We start from the raw sequence: 23,294 nt of genomic DNA on the forward strand, positions 1-23,294 counted from the left end.
CGCGCAATTTGTCTGCTACTGATGTGCGGATTAGCCGCGACAGCAGCCTAAACACCTACCTGGGCATCACCATTTGTTGCAGGTCGTGGTTGACGTTTCACATGTGGCTGAACACTTCCTGTTTCCTTAAATAACGTAACTATCCGGTGAACAGTCCGGACACTTGGATGATGTCGTCCAGGATACCGAGCAGCATACATAGCACACGCCCATTGGGCCTTTTGATCACAATAGCCGTACATCAACACGATATCGACCCTTTCCGCAATTGGTAAACGGTCCATTTAAACACGGGTGATGTATCACGAAGCAAATAGTCCGCACTGGCGGAATGTTACGTGATACCACGTACTTATACTTTGTGAATATTACAGCGCCATCTATGACAAAGCGAAAAAAGTGGTCCAACTAAAACATTCATATTTCTTTACGTATTACACGAATATGTATTAAAAATAAGTTTCCTATTTAAGAAAACGCAGTTGATATCCATTTGACCTATGGCGGCACCATCTAGCTTGCCAACTATAGCACCATCTGGTTTCCCCTTCAAGCTAGACGAGTTTCGTTCTTTGTAGTTTTTTCGTTTGACGCTTATTTCGTGAGATATTTGGTCCGGTCACTATCAACGGACCACCCTGTATAACTATCGGGCACTCACAGGCCGTAACGGCTCTTAAGAACGCAGCTGTCCTCAAACACAAAATAAATCTGCATCAAACGAGAGAATATCATTATAAACAACCGCAATTCCAATCTGTAGCGGTTGAGAAATCTGCGCCCATCATTGCGTCGAGCGATACCCTCACCAAACCGTGTGCATATTCATGACGCACGCGGCGCGATGAATAACCAGGGCGCAAAAATCGCGGCCGGTAATAGAATACGTAATGTTCGTATGGAGTGACCCCTTTGCATCGGAGTCGCGTTGCCGGCACTCATTTCCATATCAGCGGGCTCCCTTCTCGCTGGGGACCGCATTATGACTGAATATGACGCCACAGGCTGCGTTTTATGCGAATCACGCGTGGAATTTACAGGGGGTTGACAAACTAATATGAACACTCACTCACCTAATACGTTGTAGGCGCACATCTGGCGTCCACAACAGGTCCAATACTATTGGCGCTCGACGCTGCGTAAACGAAGAATATAAATAGTGGACGGTGTTAATCAATGGCATTTTGTACGGTTACCCGCAAAGAAACGGATCCACTCGCCACACAAATGGTGCAGTAGAGTAATTGTGTCTCCTACACAGATCACAACAGATGTACTGTGATGACCGCAAACATTACGATCACAGCCCACCGCGACACTGAATGACAAAATGGCTCTGAGCACTAAGCGACTTAACTTCTGAGGTCATCACTCGCCTAGAACTTAGAACTAATTAAACCTAACTAACCGAAGGACATCACACACATCCATGCCCGAGGCAGGATTCGAACTTGCGACAGTAGCAGCAGCACGGTTCCGGACTGAAGCGCCTAGAACCGCTCGGATACAGCGGCCGGCTGGAACGCATATCCGGAATCATCATCCAGCGACGCTACGGAGTATGTACACCGTGACAATTATTGAACTATTTAAAATAATGTAGACTGGCAATGGCAAGAAAAGCATTTCTGAAGAAGAGAAATTTGTTAACATCGAGTATAGATTTAAGTGTCAGGAAGTCATTTCTGAAAGTATTTGTATGGAGTGTAGCCATGTATGGAAGTGAAACATGGACGATAAATAGTTTGGACAAGAAGCGAATAGAAGCTTTTGAAATGTGGTGCTACAGAAGAATGCTGAAGATTAGATGGGTAGATCACATAACTAATGAGGAGGTACTGAATAGGATTGGGGAGGAGTTTGTGGCACAACTTGACAAGAAGAAGGGACCGGTTGGTAGGACATGTTCTGAGGCATCAAGGGATCACAAATTTAGCATTGGAGGACAGCGTGGGGGGTAAAAATCGTAGAGGGTGACCAAGAGATGAATACACTAAGCAGATTCAGAAGGATGTAGGTTGCAGTAGGTACTGGGAGATGATGAAGCTTGCACAGGATAGAGTAGCATGGAGAGCTGCATCAAACCAGTCTCAGGACTGAAGACCACAACGACAACAACATAAAATAAAATCGTCATAACTTCTGAACTGTTTGCATTAGGACGTTCAAACTGCACGGTTGGCCGCGGGACAAAATGGGAATTAGTATGTGCATCAAGCGACAGAGCCCACTTTCATATGGATCGGTTCGTCAGTAACCAAAACTGGCCCATTTGGGGGTTGAGTACCCGCATTTCGAGATCGAGAAGTCTCTTCACCATCAACAAGTGCCTGTGGTGTGCAATGTCCAATCGCGGAATAATCGGTGCGATACTCATTGATGGCACGGTGACTACAGAACGATTCGTGAAGGGTTTGGAGGACGATGTCATCCCCAATATCCAAAGCGATCCTCATTTCGACAAGACATGGTTCATGCAAGACGGAACTCCACCCCATCGAAGCAGGAGTGTGTTTGATGTCCTGGAAGAGCACTTTGAGGACCGTATTCTGCCCACTGGCCTGGGCCTGAATTGCCGGCCATATTATCCAGATCTGAACACGTGCGTCACCTCTTTGTGGAGCTATGTTAAAGATAAGGTGTACAGCAATAACCCAAAAACCGCTGCTGAGCTGAAAACAGTTATTCAGGAGGTCATCGACAGCACCGACATTCCGACACCTTAGCCGGACATGCACAATTTCACTATTCGTCAGCGCCACATCATCGCCAACAATGACAGGCAAACGAACATGTCATAACCTAAATCCGAATATCTGCAGTAATATTTACATGTTGAATAAAGCGAGTGGACAGCGTAGTTTGTAACTAATTTAGGTATTTTTCATGTAGTTTAATAATTGTCACCCTGTATATACAGGATTATTTGATTCCGTGATAATGTTACATACTTTCGAAGATGATGGAGAAGAATAAATGTTTCAATTTGAGGTAAGGGTCCCTGTAACCGAAATGAACGACTCGAAAGTTATAAGCGAAAATCGTTCTGAAACCTCTGATAGTGAAATACGTGTACTGGTAGTGTTGTTGCTAAGATCGCAGAAAAGGCAACTTTCAGAGTTGGTAGTTGGCCAATACAAAGAAAAAAAAATTCTAGTAAGCGTGGGCTCTACAATGCATACTTGTACTTGAGGAGCTATGAGCACTTGTTCATATTTGCTACTGTTCAATACGTCTCCTATATGGAACAAATGCTCATAGCTTTTCAGTTAAGAATATTAGAGCCCATGGTTACTGGACATTTTTACCTTGTTTTTGTCCACGTCACTGAAAGTTGCCTACCCTACAATCTTAGCAACAACAGTACTAGTACATGTATTCCACTGTCCGAAGTATCAGAACTGTTTCCGCTTATAACTTTCGACTGGTTCGTTTGCGGTAAGGAGCCTCTTACCTCGAATTGATACCTTTATCCGTCTCCATCATCCTAGAAAGTTCGTGACGGCACCACAATATTACCCTTTATATACATACACTGTGTGATCAAAAGTATCCAGACACCTGGTTGAAAGTGACTTAAAATTTCGTGGCGCCAAGACGTTCCAAAGGTGTTTTTAGCATTCAGGTCAGGACTCTGTGCTGACCAGTCCATTACAGGGATGTAATTGTCGTGTAACCACTCCGCCACACACCGTACATTATGAACATGTGCTCGTGTTGAAAGATACGATCGCCGTCCCCGAATTGCTCTTCAACAGTGGGAACCAAGAAGGTGTTCTGTAGGATTCAGGTACAATCAATGTAGGCCTGTGCTGTGATAGTGTCACGCAAAACAACAAGGGGTGCAAGTCCCCTCCATGAAAAACACAACCACACCATAACATCACCGCCTCCGAATTTTACTGTTGGCGCTACACACGCTCTCAGATGAAATTCACCGGGCATTCGCACATACCCACATCGTGCCATCGGATCGCCACATTGTGTACCGTGATTCTTCACTCCACACAAGGTTGTTCCACTGTTCAATCGTACAACGTTTACGCTCCTTACACCAAGCGAGGCGTCGTTTGGCAGTTACCGGCGTGATGTGTGGCTTCTGAGCAGCTGTCGAGTATGAAATCAAAGTTTTCTCACCTCACGCCTGTCATAGTACTTGCAGTGGAATCTGACGCAGTTTGGAATTCCTGTGTGGTGATCTGGGTAGATGTCTACCTATTACACATTAAGACCCTCTTTAACTGTCGGTGGTCTGTGTCACTCAACAAACGAGGTCGGCCTGTACGCTTTTGTGCTGTACGTGTCCCTTCACGTTTCCACCTTCATTGTCACATCGGAAACAGTGGACCTATGGATGTTTAGGAGTGTGTAAATCTCGCGTTTAGACGTATGACACGAGTGACATCCAATCACCTGACCACGTTCGAAGTCCGTGAGTTCCGCGGAGCATCCAGTTCTGCTCTCTCACGACGTCTAATAACTACTGAGATCGCTGATATAAAGTACTTGGCAGTAGGTGGCAGTGCAATGCACCTAATACGAAAAACGTTTGTTTTTGACGTGTCCGGATACTTCTGATCACATAGTGTACATTTACAAGCGCCGGCGCCTGTAACTTCCACGCTCTGTAGCGTCACTGGATGTTTCCGGACATGCGTTCCTATGTAAAATCCGCTATACTAAGTCCCCTTTACAACCTCCAGAATTGTGTAGCATGGATTGTTATGTACATACGCGGGGCAGAGACGAATGGGAAACATTCCAGCGACTATATTGGCCGCGAATGAGGAATATTCAGTGAAATAATCGACTTTGACAAAGAGCAGATAGTAACGACCTGGCACCATGGAACGTGCAGCACGGATACGGCAAAGTTGGTCGTTTGTCCGCGTGCTATAGTCGTCAGCATCTACGGAAAGTGACTGAAGGACGGTGAAACCACGAGCAGACGACAGGATCTACGTTTACATCATAGTCCGCAAGTCACTTAATGGTGTATGGCGGAGGGTACTCTCGGTACCACTATCTAATCCCTCCAAGCCTTTTCCATTCGCGAATAGTGCGTGGGAAGAATGATTGTGGGTAAGCCTCTGTATTAGCTCTAATTTCTCGAATTTTCTTCTCGTGCTCAATACGCGAGATGTAGGTGGGGGAGGGGGGGGGGGGGAGGAATAATATGTTGTCCGACTCCTCCTTATAATTGCTGTCCCGAAATTTCAATAGTAAACCTCTCCGTGGTGTACAACGCCTCTCTCTTGTAACGTCTGTCAGTGGAGTTTGTTTAGCATCTCCGTAACGCTCTCTTGCCAGCTAAACGATCCCGTGACGAAACGCGCCGGTCTTCGTTGGATCTTCTCTATGTCCTCGATCAGTCCTACCTGATATGGATCCCAGATAGATGAACAATACTCAAGAATCGGGCGAACAAGCGCCTTATAAGCACTTCTTTCGTGGATGTGTTACATTTCCTTAAGATTCTTCCGATGAATCTGAGTCTGAAGTCTGCTTTTCCCACTGTCTGTTTTATGTGGTCATTCCACTTAAGGACGGTGTAGATAGTTACGCGTAGACATTTTACGGGAGACGCTATCTCCAGCTGTTTGTCGTCAATAGAATGGCTTTACACTAGTGGATTTCATTTTCTGTATGTTATTGCAATATGATACATTTATTTACGTTCAAGGTCAACTGCCAGTCTGCAACATTTATCAATTCTCTGCAGGTCGATCTGCAGATTCTTACTATCTTCCGGCGTTGCTACTTTGGTACAGTCAACTGCATCATCTGCGAATAGCCTTGATGAGCATCCGGCGCTTTCTACTACATCATTTATATATACTGTAAACAGCAACGGTCCTATCACATTTCCCTGTGGTATATATGTCTGTATGTATTAAACTGGGGACCTAGAAACGACGGAGAGGCTTCGTCCCGCCAAAGGCCTCAGTGGTTCACGACCCAACAACAGGCCACAGCAGTCCACCCACCCACCACCGAACGCAGCGTTATTGTGCGATTCGGCCCCAGTGGAACCCCCCGCTCGGGAACGTCTCATACCAGACGAATGTAACCCCAAATCGCGTATTATCTTCCCTTATCCTGCTCAATGTATCTAAATAGCTCTTTCTCAGTGTGGATTCTGATGGAATGCTGCGGAGACAGTATTTCTCCAGAAAACTTTTGAACTGGCTATTTTCAGTTGCATTAAATGGTGAGTTTGCTGCAACAATGGCAAGACACAGGTCAAGATGAAATTCGTTTTTGTTTGCTGCATTTGGTATAGTTATAAACGTTTGTTTGAAGTTTGATTTATTTTTTAAATTTGCCTGGTGTTTAATCACTACAACACGCCGACTTAAATGGGACCCCCGTTCAGAACGTACCCTAAAAACAAAAAGAAATGATAAATACTTTGTGGAAGAATTTACTTACGAGATATACTTAGCAAAATTAACTTATAAAAATGGTTCAAATGGCTCTGAGCACTATGGGACTTAACATCTGAGGTCATCAGTCCCCTAGACGTAGAACTACTTGAACCTAACTAATCTAAGGACATCACACACATCCATGCCGGAGGCAGGATTCGAACCTGCGACCGTAGCGGTCGCGCGGTTCCAGACTGTAGCGCCTAGAACCGCTCGTCCCACCTCTGAACTGCGTCGATGTCCTCTTACAATCCAACTGGTACGGATCCCAAGCACTAGAGCGGTACTCTAGAATAGGTCGCACTAGCTTGATATATGCTGTCTCCTTTACTTGTGAACCACATTTTCCTAAAATTCTCCAAATAAACCGAAGTCGACAATTCGTCTTCCCTACCACAGTTCTCATATTTCATACCGCTTTGAAAAGTTACGCCCAGATATTTAAATGACTCTTCTGCGTCAGGCAGCACGCTACTAATACCATATCCGATTGTTACAGATTTGTTCTTCCTACCTATCCGCATCGGATGGTGCCTGAACGTTCACCTCGGCTAAAAGTGTATTTTTACTGACGTTGAGTGGTTGCAGCACGCCGACTTGGATTTCTGCAAGCTTGGCAAACTTTACGGGACCCATTCAGTCTGCGGTTTCTGCCATCAGGTATCGCTATCAGTCCAACGTGACTAGCCAGGTAAATGTTTGCGTAGGTAGCTTCGCTGCAGCTCATTTACCGTAACGGTGGGAGCAGCAAAATGTAAAAAACCAGAATCGAGGGAGACTGAAGAGAAATTAAGAACTGGGGAATATATACCACTTGCGAAACATACCGGGATGGTTCCTTTGAAAGGGCACGGCCGATTTCCTTCCCCATCCTTCCCTAACCCGAGCTTGCGCTCCGTCTCTAATGACCTCGTTGTCGACGGGACGTTAAACAACACTAACCTAACCTTACGAAACATAGCTCAAGCGCAGCAAAGAAGTTTTCGCTTGTTTGTGACGCAGCTTCAAATAAATCGGTATGTGTATCGCAATGCAAATTGTGTAAACAGTTTCTAAACACTCATGCGGGAACCTCGAATATGTTACGACACGTTTGCGAATTCGACCAGCTGTTTCCTCACTCTATACATATCTGGTCGTTGAACATCTTCAGGCTGCCGAGTTGCCGAGTTGACTCGAATGGTCTGGTTGTCGTATGTAATGTTAAAGACCAAATCCAAAAACATTGACTATAAACATTTTTCAATTGGTTCTTTAACATTACATATCACAGTCGGACCATTTGTGTCACGACTTAAGCACAATTCGGCAACCTGAAGATGTTCAACGGACGAAATCGGTCGTAACGTTATAAATGTGTAATAGTACAGCTGAGTTGACGTGCTTTTCATTAACATCAGTGTCAGGCGTGGTGTTCGACATGATCAACATTCATGGAGGTATGTTCCGTCTTTGCAAATAAATAAAAGGCAGGTTTTTTTTTTCGCCATACGCGTTCCGCTTCTTTTATTTACCAAGCATCTTCAGTGGCTTCTAATATATGTTTGTTTTTATATACAGGGTGTTACAAAAAGGTACGGCCAAACTTTCAGGAAACATTCCTCACACACAAATAAAGAAAATATTTTATGTGGACATGTGTCCGGAAACGCTTAATTTCCATGTTACAGCTCATTTTAGTTTCGTCGGTATGTACTGTACTTCCTCGATTCACCGCCAGTTGAAGGAAGGTAATGTTGACTTCGCTGCTTGTGTTGACATGCGACTCATTGCTCTACAGTACTAGCATCAAGCAATTCAGCACGTAGCATCAACAGGTTAGTGTTCATCACGAACGTGGTTTTGCAGTCAGTGCAATGTTTACAAATGCGGAGTTGGCAGATGCTCATTTGATGTATGGATTAACACGGGGCAATAGCCGTGGCGCGGTACGTTTGTATCGAGACAGATTTCCAGAACGAAGGTGTCCCGACAGGAAGACGTTCGAAGCAATTGATCGGCGTCTTAGCGAGCACGGAACATTCCAGCCTATGACTCGCGACTGGGGAAGACCTAGAACGACGAGGACACCTGCAATGGACGAGGCAATTCTTCGTGCAGTTGACGATAACCCTAACGTCAGCGTCAGAGAAGTTGCTGCTGTACAAGGTAACGTTGATCACGTCACTGTATGGAGAGTGCTACGGGAGAACCAGTTGTTTCCGTACTATGTACAGCGTGGGCAGGCACTATCAGCAGCTGATTGGCCTCCACGGGTACACTTCTGCGAATGGTTCATCCAACAATGTGTCAATGCTCATTTCAGTGCAAATGTTCTCTTTACGGATGAGGCTTCATTCCGACGTGATCAAATTGTAAATTTTCACAATGCACGATGGAGCTCCTGCACATTTCAGTCGAAGTGTTCGTACGCTTCTCAACAACAGATTCGGTGACCGATGGATTGGTAGAGGCGGACCAATTCCGTGGCCTCCACGCTCTCCTGACCTCAACCCTCTTGACTTTCATTTATGGGGGCATTTGAAAGCTCTTGTCTACGCAACCCCGGTACCAAATGTAGAGACTCTTCGTGCTCGTATTGTGGACGGCTGTGATACAATACGCCATTCTCCTGGGCTGCATCAGCGCATTAGGGATTCAATGCGGCGGAAGGTGGATGCATGTATCCTCGCTAACGGAGGACATTTTGAACGTTTCCTGTAATAAAGTGTTTGATGTCACGCTGGTACGTTCTGTTGCTGTGTGTTTCCATTCCATGATTAATGTGATTTGAAGAGAAGTAACAAAATGAGCTCTAACATGGAAAGTAAGCGTTTCCGGACACATGTCCACATAACATATTTTCTTTCTTTTTGCGTGAGGGATGTTTCCTGAAAGTTTGGCCGTACCTTTTTGTAACACCCTGTATACTGTATACAATAAATGAATTATGTAGTAGTTGTAAGTATGTTAGTATAATAAGTTTTCTCATGTTTTCCACTTGTTTTTCAGGTTATAAACAACTATTGCCGCAGAACTTTAGTGTGGTTAAATTACAAAAAAATGCTTCAAATGGCTCTACGCACTATGCGACTTAACATTTGAGGTCATCAGTCCACTAGACTTCGAACTACTAAAAGTACCTAACCAACCTTAGGACATCACACACATCCATGCCAGAGTCAGGATTCGAACCTGCGACTGTAGCAGCAGTGCGGTTCCGGACTGAAGCGCCTAGAAGCGCTCGGTTACAGCGACCGGCGGTTAAATTACAATTCTGTGTTACTTATGATTTCCAATATTGCTAGTACATGTGTGTGCTCCTGGAGATGAATTTAATTGGTTCCAATACTCCAGATGGCGAATTTCCCGCATTTTTTCATCCACATTTATTACAACACTTCACAAGCACTTTTCATTGTGCTTTGAATGTGTATGTGTTTACGTTGTGCAATGTTGCCAACTGTCGCTGTGTGTGTATCTTTCGTCTTTTGTTTGTGTCCTGTGTGTATGGTTTGATATTTGTTCAATTGTTTTGCTTGTAGTTGTTTCGTTAAGTGTGAATGTGTTGTTCTCATAGAGTAGAAATATCTCCGGAGTGAGCATTGCGTCCGGCGCATGTTGTCAAAATTCAACTGGAATTGTCACGTGATCTAGGGGCGACGTCGATTCGCATCCGCCATCAGGTGATGTCGCGTCTCGTCACATAACCTCAAAACATTCCACAATACCTTTCGAATGGAGGCATTCGCACAGGTCGTCAACGGAACGTCACATCATTTCACGGTTCGTCAAGGTTTCTCGGGAAGAAAATTTTGACTGTACCAGTCTGTTAACATCTTAAGTTAACTTATTTTCGCCTCCCTCATTCTTCTTATAATAGTGGATTTTGTACTGTTGTATCTTCATAATCTTTATTTTATAATAGCGCTTTGTTTTAGTGACAAATTGGGGATGTTCCATGACGACTGGGATATTTTTTCCACTTTCTGACACAACCGAGGTCGTATATCTGAAGGCGAAAAGTTATTTAGGTTTTACGATAACACAACAGCGCTGACACCCACAATGTATATGTATAAGAACATAAGAAGACGAAGAAAATTCCACCATACGACATTTTAAGCAAAAAAGTCAGCTTTACTGAAGGAGTAAAATACAGTTGTTTATGACATTATTAATTACGTAAGAAAAAACATAATGGATAAGTTTAACAGGCTTCATTAATTCGTTTGAAGCTTTCTTTGATGTGTATGAATGTACATATTTTTCCTAGCGAATAAATGTCGATGTTTTGAAACGTTGTCTCACTTCTCAGTACTTTACCAAACATAATTGATCAAGAACATAGGTTATAAAGTTTGCTTCGGCCATTGACAAACTTTGTCGTTGTTAACTCCTCAATGCTGATACTATAACATTTTATGCGTATTAGGGATGGTGACTCAAAACCCTAATTTCGCCGTTCAGTACTGTGTTAAGTGACTTGACGCGATGTGACATGAAAGACATTGTAAATACATGCTGACGTGAAGCTTCTGTGACGTCATGCTCGTTCATTTTGCTCTTCAAAGCTAAGAGCCCAATTTATTTCAAATATCAGACGTAAACTGCTATTGTGCCTGCAAAACGTCTATACTGAATCCACAGCACTTACCAAGGGAATCTGTCTTTACTAGCGATATGACAACATTCAAAATATATAGGACAAATCTACGGCGTCCCGAGATCACGTGACCATTGTGGCAACGTATGTTGACAACACAAAATCAGTTCTGCGCTTCTGAATCCTCACTCCAGAGATATTTCTACTCTATGGTTGTTCTTTGTGTGACTGGTTTGGTGGGTAATATGATCAATGAGTTACAGCTTATATTGATTTGGTCATTAATTACTTTCTTTTTCGTTGCAAAGGCTATTTGTATATCTACATTTTCCTGCAGGAATTTTTTTGTAAGTGTTCACTCTATAATTTTAAAAAAACACACATACTTCTACTTACACAGAGAATAACACATTATTCACACATACACATGCACACACGCACAGCACAAAGGACGAAAGATAAACATAGAGCGGCAGTTGTCAATTCTACACACTGTAAACACACACATGTTCAACACACATCGACAAGTGCAAGAGAAGTGTCGTAATAAACGTAGGTGAAAAAACTTTGGAATTCGGCCATCTGGAGTATGGGAACCCAGTAAACACATCTCTATAACTTTACACATGGACTAGCAACATAGGAAATCTTAACACCAAACAATAGCTTAACCCATGAAATTTGTGCCGCTAAACTTTGTTTCTAAGCTGAACAAATAAGAGAAAAATATGAGGAAACGTAGAATAGTAACATACTTGTAACTGTATACATAAGTTACCATATATGAAAAAACGAACATGTATTACAGGCCAATGAAGATACTTCATAAATAAACGAAGCGAAACGCGTATGACAAAAATCAAACCGGCTTTCATTTACTCCATGAATTTTGAAGCAACTAAGGAACGACGCAAAACGGAAAAAGAGCGATGATCAAGGTGATTTGTTCGAGATCATTAAAGAAGCGTACAGCGATTCATTATTTTTTAAGTGCTAAGTCATTTTACATGTGTTGATTGATGATTACTGCAGAGAACTGAAAATAAATTGGTATGTATGATTTACGCAAATACGACAGCTCAGCCAGAGGTTATTACTGTGCTGTCCTTTCCAAAGATAGGCTTTATCTTTGACAGTTTCTCGATGAAGTTAACATTTTTGCCACGACAGCTGAAAGAATTTTTGCTGAAGATCGAGCCTCTCGGCGTTCGGATCTACTAATTGCGCATCAAAAAACTTTTTTTGGTTAATATCCAAATTTAATACTGGCCTACATCCTGGTAAACAGATATCGGAACATAGCCAGGAACTACCATAAGTGTTCAACTTTTAGCCAAGGGCAAGACTGATATAGCATAGCCTCCGGAAAAAAAGGAGTACAAAATTAACTTATCGATTTCAACAATAAAGAAGCGCTATATGCGCTTATGCGCTCTTAGAATCGTAGTAATTGTGATCTCTGTCTAGTGGTATAAAAGAAAAGAACTTTTTTTTTCATTGTCTTCTTGTCTTCTTGTTCCTGATGTTCTAGCTGACAGACGCATATAGATCACGGTCTGTAATTAATACAATTATCTGTAGCAAAGTTATAATTTTCGTTAAGTATATGTGCAAGTAACTATGGTAGAATGTATTTTTTGTTAGTAGCAAGTACCTTCCCCGTCGATGATTTAGTTACGTAATAATTAAATGTTGCTCTGGTCATTTTGTATCTACATCTACATCTATACTCCGCGAGCCACCTTACGGTGTGTGGCGGAGGGTACTTATTGTACCACTATCTGATCCCCCCTTCCCTGTTCCATTCACGAATTGTGCGTGGGAAGAACGACTGCTTGTAAGTCTCCGTATTTGCTCTAATTTCTCGGATCTTTTCGTTGTGATCATTACGCGAGATATATGTGGGCGGTAGTAATATGTTGCCCATCTCTTCCCGGAATGTGCTCTCTCGTAATTTCGATAATAAACCTCTCCGTATTGCGTAACGCCTTTCTTGAAGTGTCCGCCACTGGAGCTTGTTCAGCATCTCCGTAACGCTCTCGCGCTGACTAAATGTCCCCATGACGAATCGCGCTGCTTTTCGCTGGATCATGTCTATCTCTTCTATTAATCCAACCTGGTAAGGGTCCCATACTGATGAGCAATACTCAAGAATCGGACGAACAAGCGTTTTGTAAGCTACTTCTTTCGTCGATGAGTCACATTTTCTTAGAATTCTTCCTATGAATCTCAACCTGGCGCCTGCTTTTCCCACTATTTGTTTTATGTGATCATTCCACTTCAGATCGCTCCGGATAGTAACTCCTAAGTATTTTACGGTCGTTACCGCTTCCAATGATTTACCACCTATGGCATAATCGTACTGGAATGGATTTCTGCCCCTATGTATGCGCATTATATTACATTTATCTACGTTTAGGGAAAGCTGCCAGCTGTCGCACCATGCATTAATCCTCTGCAGGTCCTCCTGGAGTACGTACGAGTCTTCTGATGTTGCTACTTTCTTGTAGACAACCGTGTCATCTGCAAATAGCCTCACGGAGCTACCGATGTTGTCAACTAAGTCATTTATGTATATTGTAAACAATAAAGGTCCTATCACGCTTCCCTGCGGTACTCCCGAAATTACCTCTACATCTGCAGATTTTGAACCGTTAAGAATGACATGTTGTGTTCTTTCTTCTAGGAAATCCTGAATCCAATCACAAACCTGGTCCGATATTCAGTAAGCTCGTATTTTTTTCACTAAACGTAAGTGCGGAACCGTATCAAATGCCTTCCTGAAGTCCAGGAATACGGCATCAATCTGCTCGCCAGTGTCTACGGCACTGTGAATTTCTTGGGCAAATAGGGCGAGCTGAGTTTCACATGATCTCTGTTTGCGGAATCCATGTTGGTTATGATGAAGGAGATTTGTATTATCTAAGAACGTCATAATACGAGAACACAAAACATGTTCCATTATTCTACAACAGATTGACGTAAGCGAAATAGGCCTATAATTATTCGCATCTGATTTATGACCCTTCTTGAAAATGGGAACGACCTGCGCTTTCTTCCAGTCGCTAGGTACTTTACGTTCTTCCAGCGATCTACGATAAATTGCTGATAGAAAGGGGGCAAGTTCTTTAGCATAATCACTGTAGAATCTTAAGGGTATCTCGTCTGGTCCGGATGCTTTTCCGCTACTAAGTGATAGCAGTTGTTTTTCAATTCCGATATCGTTTATTTCAATATTTTCCATTTTGGCGTCCGTGCGACGGCTGAAATCAGGGACCGTGTTACGATTTTCCGCAGTGAAACAGTTTCGGAACACTGAATTCAGTATTTCTGCCTTTCTTCGGTCGTCCTCTGTTTCGGTGCCATCGTGGTCAACGAGTGACTGAATAGGGGATTTAGATCCGCTTACCGATTTTACATATGACCAAAACTTTTTAGGGTTCTTGTTTAGATTGTTTGCCAATGTTTTATGTTCGAATTCGTTGAATGCTTCTCTCATTGCTCTCTTTACGCTCTTTTTCGCTTCGTTCAGCTTTTCCTTATTAGCTATGATTCGACTACTCTTAAACCTATAATGAAGCTTTCTTTGTTTCCGTAGTACCTTTCGTACATGATTGTTATACCACGGTGGATCTTTCCCCTCGCTTTGGACCTTAGTCGGTACGAACTCATCTAAGGCGTACTGGACGATGTTTCTGAATTTTTTCCATTTTTGTTCCACATCCTCTTCCTCAGAAATGAACGTTTGATGGTGGTCACTCAGATATTCTGCGATTTGTGCCCTATCACTCTTGTTAAGCAAATATATTTTCCTTCCTTTCTTGGCATTTCTTATTACACTTGTAGTCATTGATGCAACCACTGACTTATGATCACTGATACCCTCTTCTACATTCACGTAGTCGAAAAGTTCCGGTCTATTTGTTGCTATGAGGTCTAAAACGTTAGCTTCACGAGTTGGTTCTCTAACTATCTGCTCGAAGTAATTCTCGGACAAGGCAGTCAGGATAATGTCACAAGAGTCTCTGTCCCTGGCTCCAGTTCTGATTGTGTGACTATCCCATTCTATACCTGGTAGATTGAAGTCTCCCCCTATTACAATAGTATGATCACGAAATTTCTTCACGACGTTCTGCAGGTTCTCTCTGAGGCGCTCAACTACTACGGTTGCTGATGCAGGTGGTCTATAGAAGCATCCGACTATCATATCTGACCCACCTTTGATACTTAACTTAACCCAGATTATTTCACATTCGCATTCGCTAATAACTTCACTGGATATTATTGAATTCTTTACTGCTATAAATACTCCTCCACCATTGGCGTTTATCCTATCCTTGCGGTATATATTCCATTCTGTGTCTAGGATTCCGTTACTGTTCACTTCCGGTTTTAACCAACTTTCCGTTCCTAATACTATATGCGCACTATTTCCTTCAATAAGAGATACTAATTCAGGATCCTTGCCCTGGATACTCCTGCAGTTTACCAATATTACGTTGACTTTTCCTGTTTTTCGTCTCTGAGGACGGACGTTCTTTATCAACGATGATAATGTCCTCTCTGGTAAGCCGTCAGGTATTTTATCGTTTCGCCCAAGGGGGGTCCCTCTAACCTAAAAAACCCCCGTGTGCACGCCACACGTACTCTGCTACCCTAGTAGCTGCTTCCGGTGCGTAGTGCACGCCTGACCTGTCTAGGGGGGCCCTACAGTTCTCCACCCAATAACGCAGGTCGATGAATTTGCAACCATTATAGTCGCAGAGTCGTCTGAGCCTCTGGTTTAGACCCTCCACACGGCTCCAAACCAGAGGACCGCGATCGACTCTGGGCACTATGCTGCAGATATTAAGCTCAGCTTGCACTCCGCGTGCGATGCTGGTTGTCTTCACCAAATCAGCCAGCCGCCGGAAGGAACCAAGGATGGCCTCAGAACCCAAGCGGCAGGCGTCATTCGTTCCGACATGTGCTACTATCTGCAGCCGGTCACACCCAGTGCGTTCAATAGCTGCCGGAAGGGCCTCCTCCACATTACGGACGAGACCCCCCGGCAAGCACACCGAGTGCACACTGGCATTCTTCCCCGACCTACCCGCTATTTTCCTAAGGGGCTCCATAACCCGCCTAACGTTGGAGCTCCCTATAACTAATAGGCCCGCCCTCTGTGACTGTCGGGACCTTGCCGGAGAATCGGCCACTGGCCCAACAGGCGAGGCACCCTGTGGTGGCTCGGAAACGATGTCATCACCACTAGGAAGCACCCCGTACCTGTTGGAAAGGGGTAAGGCAGCTGCCACGCGGCCAGATCCCACCTTCGCCTTTCGGCCAGGCACGCGCGAGCCCACCACTGTCCGCCATTCACCCTGGAGTGATGGCTGACCGGTAAGATGCTCACTGCCGGAAGACGCAGCGACATCAGGGGTTCCATGCGATTCCAAGGCCACCGAAGTAGGCATAGGTCTCACCACAGTTGCCCCAACGCCACTACGAGCCGACGCCTGCGCCTCGAGCTCGATGAGCCTAACAGACAAAGCCTCCACCTGCCCCCGAAGAGTGGCCAATTCTCCTTGCGTCCGCTCACAACAACCACAGTCCCTACACATGACTATGTTTACCCTACAAGCGAACGGTGTACTCGCCTTATTAGCAGCAGGAAATCGAAGTGCTCTCTCACTGACGGTCTAACCGACACTGTTCGTTGTTTCGTTGTTCGTTGTTTTAGCGACGGCACTAATGATAAAATTATAAAACTCTTTTCATAATCATTCAATGCGAAAAGTATTAAAAGAATAATCTGAATAAATACAAAACGGCGTCTTGTAATATTTTCCATTTCATTTTAGGTCAGAGGTACAGTCTTATTAAAAATAATTTCTATGAATGTGTACGTTGCCATTGCACATAGGCAGCTATACTGGAGCATCAAGCCTCACAAAAAAGAAAGAATTAAGCATTGAGTTTAATTGACTTATCGCGTAACATTACAGAAAGATTTTTCTTAATCCATCGTGAGTAAGACGGATGTCTTCACGTTGGAATACGCATATTTCTGGCGATAGCGCCCTGAGAAAAATTAACCGTGGCCTTTAAAAAACATAAAAGAGAATTTTTAACAAAACATTTCATTCAAATTAAAAAAAAAAAAGTTCTCGAAACTGATAGACTGAAACCTGAACTCATGCTATACGTTTACATCGAAAACAGGGCCGTTAACTCCACACAGTGCCGGCCGGTGTGGCCGCGCGGTTCTAGGCGCTTCAGTCTGAAACCGCGTGACCGCTACGGTCGAAGGTTCGAGTCCTGCCTCGGGCATGGATGTGTGTGATGTCCTTAGGTTAGTTAGGTTTAAGTAGCTCTAAGTTCTAGGGGACTGATGACCACAGATGTTAAGTCCCATAGTGCTCAGAGCCATTTGAATCATTTTTGAACTCCACACAGTGCAGACACTTAATGCCGGTTCGCCAATAAACGTTACAGAGTAACTGTGCGGCGTAGTGTTTTAACGAGGTCCGTGGCAACTGTGTGGAAAGCGTGTAAGCCACGTAACCGCGACGTCTGCGATTCGACTGTCGTTAGTGGAAATTTCTTTTGCTTTAAATTAAATCCAACATTTATTATCAAATGAACATGCTAATCATCAAACGTTATAAGTTTTAATAGAAAATAACATCTTTCTATTTTTACTTACTAACTCTCTGAAAGTGCTAGTATGTGAAACACATTGAAATTTGGTACAAAAATGCCAAATATTAAATAGAAAATAATATACTTTTTTATTTATAGAGAGTGAACAGTATAACTGATTTCTATTTTTTCATTTCATAATAAGGTATTTCTAATGTCTGTGTCAGATTTACACTTATGGTAATGTGATCAGGAATTAAAAATAAAAACGAGGGTTTTATTGATAATTATGATTCAATATTTGTTGTTTAATATTTACATTTGGTGATAAAAACAACGAGGAACGAACCGGGGAATTTTGTGATTATAGGACATAGAAGCTTCGCACTCAACTGCTGGCGAATCTTATGGAATTATCGCAATAATTTGTAAAAATTATTCAATTCCACTGTGGGGAGTGCTACAGCAAGCAATTCCGAATTATTTCAGAGTAAAAACAGTCAGGATTACGAAATCATTAAATTTGGTAATCGTGGCTCTACTTTGTAATACGATGACAGAGTCAGCTGGCGTATTCAAAATATCATGCGATAGACGGTGAAATTTTTCCGCCACTTTTCTATACTTTCTTGATGATCTACTGGCGAGTTTCTTTATTTTTAACAAGATCCGTCCTGCATTTTATACGTTTCTATGACGAATGGTTTACATATTGAGTTACTCTTGCGTCCGTTTTCCATTTTATATGGCTTTGTGACGGATCGGTTTTATATCCAGCTACTTTTACACAAGTTTCTGTTGTATATTGTGTGTATTAATCCGGGGACCTAGAAACGACGGGTAGGTTTCATTCCGCCGTAGCCCTCAGTGGTTCACAACTCCAGAACAGGCCACAGCAGTCCACCCACCCCACCGACGTCCCACACCAAACCCAGGGTTATTGTGCGGTTCGGCCCCCAGTGGACCCCCTGGGAACATCTGATACCAGACGAGTGTATCCCCAAATGTGTGCGTGGTAGAGTAATTATGGTCTACAGGTACATGGAGACAGTTTTTTTGCAGCAATCGCTGAGATAGTGTAACTGAGGCGGGATAAGGGGAACCAGCCCCCATTCGCCGAGGCAGATGGAAAGCTGCCTTAAAAACCATCCACAGGCTGGCCGGCACATCGGACCTCGCCGGGCGGATTAGCGCCGGGGACCGGCATGCCTTCCCTCTCGGGAAGCAGCGCGTTAGATCGCGCGGCTAGCCGGGCGGGCAAGTTTCTATTACTTTCAAATCTTGCCTGCGCAGTCGTGCCTCTTCCTCCATTTGTTACGAACTGTTTGGTTTCTCGGTTTTAAAGACAATCTGACGATGCCCCAAAGGGGTGAAACGCGTCGCTGATATTAAATAATTCCGCTACCACGATTGTTTTTATTCTGAAAGAAATGCTTTGTAGTTAACAGCGCTTGGAAACGAATTTGTCTTAATTTTTTTATGAGAATTGTGTCGCACGGTTTCAGGGCACTGTTGTCCGGGCACTGAGCTGCAAATTTTACAAGAACACAGAAAGTCGGTAACAGCCTTGCGTGACTGGAGTTGGTGCGGAAGCGTCGAGCACGGAGGAGGTGAACGTCTCGAGTTCTTGGAGAAGCGTCCATTTCCCGGCCGTCGTGCTCGGAATGAGCGGTCATTTCCTGTCGACTTCCTCTACATAGAAGCGCCGACGGCTGGCTGTTCAAACGCAATTACCCCTCACGGCAGCCGGCAGCTGCAGGTGAGTACATACACAGCGTTGCGCCACACCGCACTCTAGCACCGTTAGCTCGGACGTGACCTCTCGCCTTGCACTCTACGCTCTCCCGTTGTAAAAGCAAAAGCCGCGGTACTACTAGTTATATTCATTGTAAAATTTGGTACCAGTAGTAGTAAGGTAGTGGGGTTTTCGGTGCAATTTTGATATCAAATTGATATGCAAATTAATTAAATTGATCAATTAGTCACCCCGCCCCCGACCACGCCCACCCACACCCACGGATGACGTCACGGGTTTTTCTCAGCTGCACGTGGCCCCAGCCTACTCATCCTCCTGCCCCCTCCCACACCCCTCCCCCAACCTACCCTATTGGTGGGAATGTCTAATTTCGGCGGGGACTCATAATTTCGGCGGGGACTCATAATTTCGGCGGGGACTCATAATTTCGGCGGGGACTCATAATTTCGGCGGGGACTCATAATTTCGGCGGGGACTCATAATTTCGGCGGGGACTCATAATTTCGGCGGGGACTCATAATTTCGGCGGGGACTCATAATTTCGGCGGGGACTCATAATTTCGGCGGGGACTCATAATTTCGGCGGGGACTCATAATTTCGGCGGGGACTCATAATTTCGGCGGGGACTCATAATTTCGGCGGGGACTCATAATTTCGGCGGGGACTCATAATTTCGGCGGGGACTCATAATTTCGGCGGGGACTCATAATTTCGGCGGGGACTCATAATTTCGGCGGGGACTCATAATTTCGGCGGGGACTCATAATTTCGGCGGGGACTCATAATTTCGGCGGGGACTCATAATTTCGGCGGGGACTCATAATTTCGGCGGGGACTCATAATTTCGGCGGGGACTCATAATTTCGGCGGGGACTCATAATTTCGGCGGGGACTCATAATTTCGGCGGGGACTCATAATTTCGGCGGGGACTCATAATTTCGGCGGGGACTCATAATTTCGGCGGGGACTCATAATTTCGGCGGGGACTCATAATTTCGGCGGGGACTCATAATTTCGGCGGGGACTCATAATTTCGGCGGGGACTCATAATTTCGGCGGGGACTCATAATTTCGGCGGGGACTCATAATTTCGGCGGGGACTCATAATTTCGGCGGGGACTCATAATTTCGGCGGGGACTCATAATTTCGGCGGGGACTCATAATTTCGGCGGGGACTCATAATTTCGGCGGGGACTCATAATTTCGGCGGGGACTCATAATTTCGGCGGGGACTCATAATTTCGGCGGGGACTCATAATTTCGGCGGGGACTCATAATTTCGGCGGGGACTCATAATTTCGGCGGGGACTCATAATTTCGGCGGGGACTCATAATTTCGGCGGGGACTCATAATTTCGGCGGGGACTCATAATTTCGGCGGGGACTCATAATTTCGGCGGGGACTCATAATTTCGGCGGGGACTCATAATTTCGGCGGGGACTCATAATTTCGGCGGGGACTCATAATTTCGGCGGGGACTCATAATTTCGGCGGGGACTCATAATTTCGGCGGGGACTCATAATTTCGGCGGGGACTCATAATTTCGGCGGGGACTCATAATTTCGGCGGGGACTCATAATTTCGGCGGGGACTCATAATTTCGGCGGGGACTCATAATTTCGGCGGGGACTCATAATTTCGGCGGGGACTCATAATTTCGGCGGGGACTCATAATTTCGGCGGGGACTCATAATTTCGGCGGGGACTCATAATTTCGGCGGGGACTCATAATTTCGGCGGGGACTCATAATTTCGGCGGGGACTCATAATTTCGGCGGGGACTCATAATTTCGGCGGGGACTCATAATTTCGGCGGGGACTCATAATTTCGGCGGGGACTCATAATTTCGGCGGGGACTCATAATTTCGGCGGGGACTCATAATTTCGGCGGGGACTCATAATTTCGGCGGGGACTCATAATTTCGGCGGGGACTCATAATTTCGGCGGGGACTCATAATTTCGGCGGGGACTCATAATTTCGGCGGGGACTCATAATTTCGGCGGGGACTCATAATTTCGGCGGGGACTCATAATTTCGGCGGGGACTCATAATTTCGGCGGGGACTCATAATTTCGGCGGGGACTCATAATTTCGGCGGGGACTCATAATTTCGGCGGGGACTCATAATTTCGGCGGGGACTCATAATTTCGGCGGGGACTCATAATTTCGGCGGGGACTCATAATTTCGGCGGGGACTCATAATTTCGGCGGGGACTCATAATTTCGGCGGGGACTCATAATTTCGGCGGGGACTCATAATTTCGGCGGGGACTCATAATTTCGGCGGGGACTCATAATTTCGGCGGGGACTCATAATTTCGGCGGGGACTCATAATTTCGGCGGGGACTCATAATTTCGGCGGGGACTCATAATTTCGGCGGGGACTCATAATTTCGGCGGGGACTCATAATTTCGGCGGGGACTCATAATTTCGGCGGGGACTCATAATTTCGGCGGGGACTCATAATTTCGGCGGGGACTCATAATTTCGGCGGGGACTCATAATTTCGGCGGGGACTCATAATTTCGGCGGGGACTCATAATTTCGGCGGGGACTCATAATTTCGGCGGGGACTCATAATTTCGGCGGGGACTCATAATTTCGGCGGGGACTCATAATTTCGGCGGGGACTCATAATTTCGGCGGGGACTCATAATTTCGGCGGGGACTCATAATTTCGGCGGGGACTCATAATTTCGGCGGGGACTCATAATTTCGGCGGGGACTCATAATTTCGGCGGGGACTCATAATTTCGGCGGGGACTCATAATTTCGGCGGGGACTCATAATTTCGGCGGGGACTCATAATTTCGGCGGGGACTCATAATTTCGGCGGGGACTCATAATTTCGGCGGGGACTCATAATTTCGGCGGGGACTCATAATTTCGGCGGGGACTCATAATTTCGGCGGGGACTCATAATTTCGGCGGGGACTCATAATTTCGGCGGGGACTCATAATTTCGGCGGGGACTCATAATTTCGGCGGGGACTCATAATTTCGGCGGGGACTCATAATTTCGGCGGGGACTCATAATTTCGGCGGGGACTCATAATTTCGGCGGGGACTCATAATTTCGGCGGGGACTCATAATTTCGGCGGGGACTCATAATTTCGGCGGGGACTCATAATTTCGGCGGGGACTCATAATTTCGGCGGGGACTCATAATTTCGGCGGGGACTCATAATTTCGGCGGGGACTCATAATTTCGGCGGGGACTCATAATTTCGGCGGGGACTCATAATTTCGGCGGGGACTCATAATTTCGGCGGGGACTCATAATTTCGGCGGGGACTCATAATTTCGGCGGGGACTCATAATTTCGGCGGGGACTCATAATTTCGGCGGGGACTCATAATTTCGGCGGGGACTCATAATTTCGGCGGGGACTCATAATTTCGGCGGGGACTCATAATTTCGGCGGGGACTCATAATTTCGGCGGGGACTCATAATTTCGGCGGGGACTCATAATTTCGGCGGGGACTCATAATTTCGGCGGGGACTCATAATTTCGGCGGGGACTCATAATTTCGGCGGGGACTCATAATTTCGGCGGGGACTCATAATTTCGGCGGGGACTCATAATTTCGGCGGGGACTCATAATTTCGGCGGGGACTCATAATTTCGGCGGGGACTCATAATTTCGGCGGGGACTCATAATTTCGGCGGGGACTCATAATTTCGGCGGGGACTCATAATTTCGGCGGGGACTCATAATTTCGGCGGGGACTCATAATTTCGGCGGGGACTCATAATTTCGGCGGGGACTCATAATTTCGGCGGGGACTCATAATTTCGGCGGGGACTCATAATTTCGGCGGGGACTCATAATTTCGGCGGGGACTCATAATTTCGGCGGGGACTCATAATTTCGGCGGGGACTCATA

Source organism: Schistocerca serialis, chromosome 10 (genome assembly GCF_023864345.2).
Source record: "Schistocerca serialis cubense isolate TAMUIC-IGC-003099 chromosome 10, iqSchSeri2.2, whole genome shotgun sequence".
Classification (NCBI taxonomy): Eukaryota; Metazoa; Arthropoda; class Insecta; order Orthoptera; family Acrididae; genus Schistocerca; species Schistocerca serialis.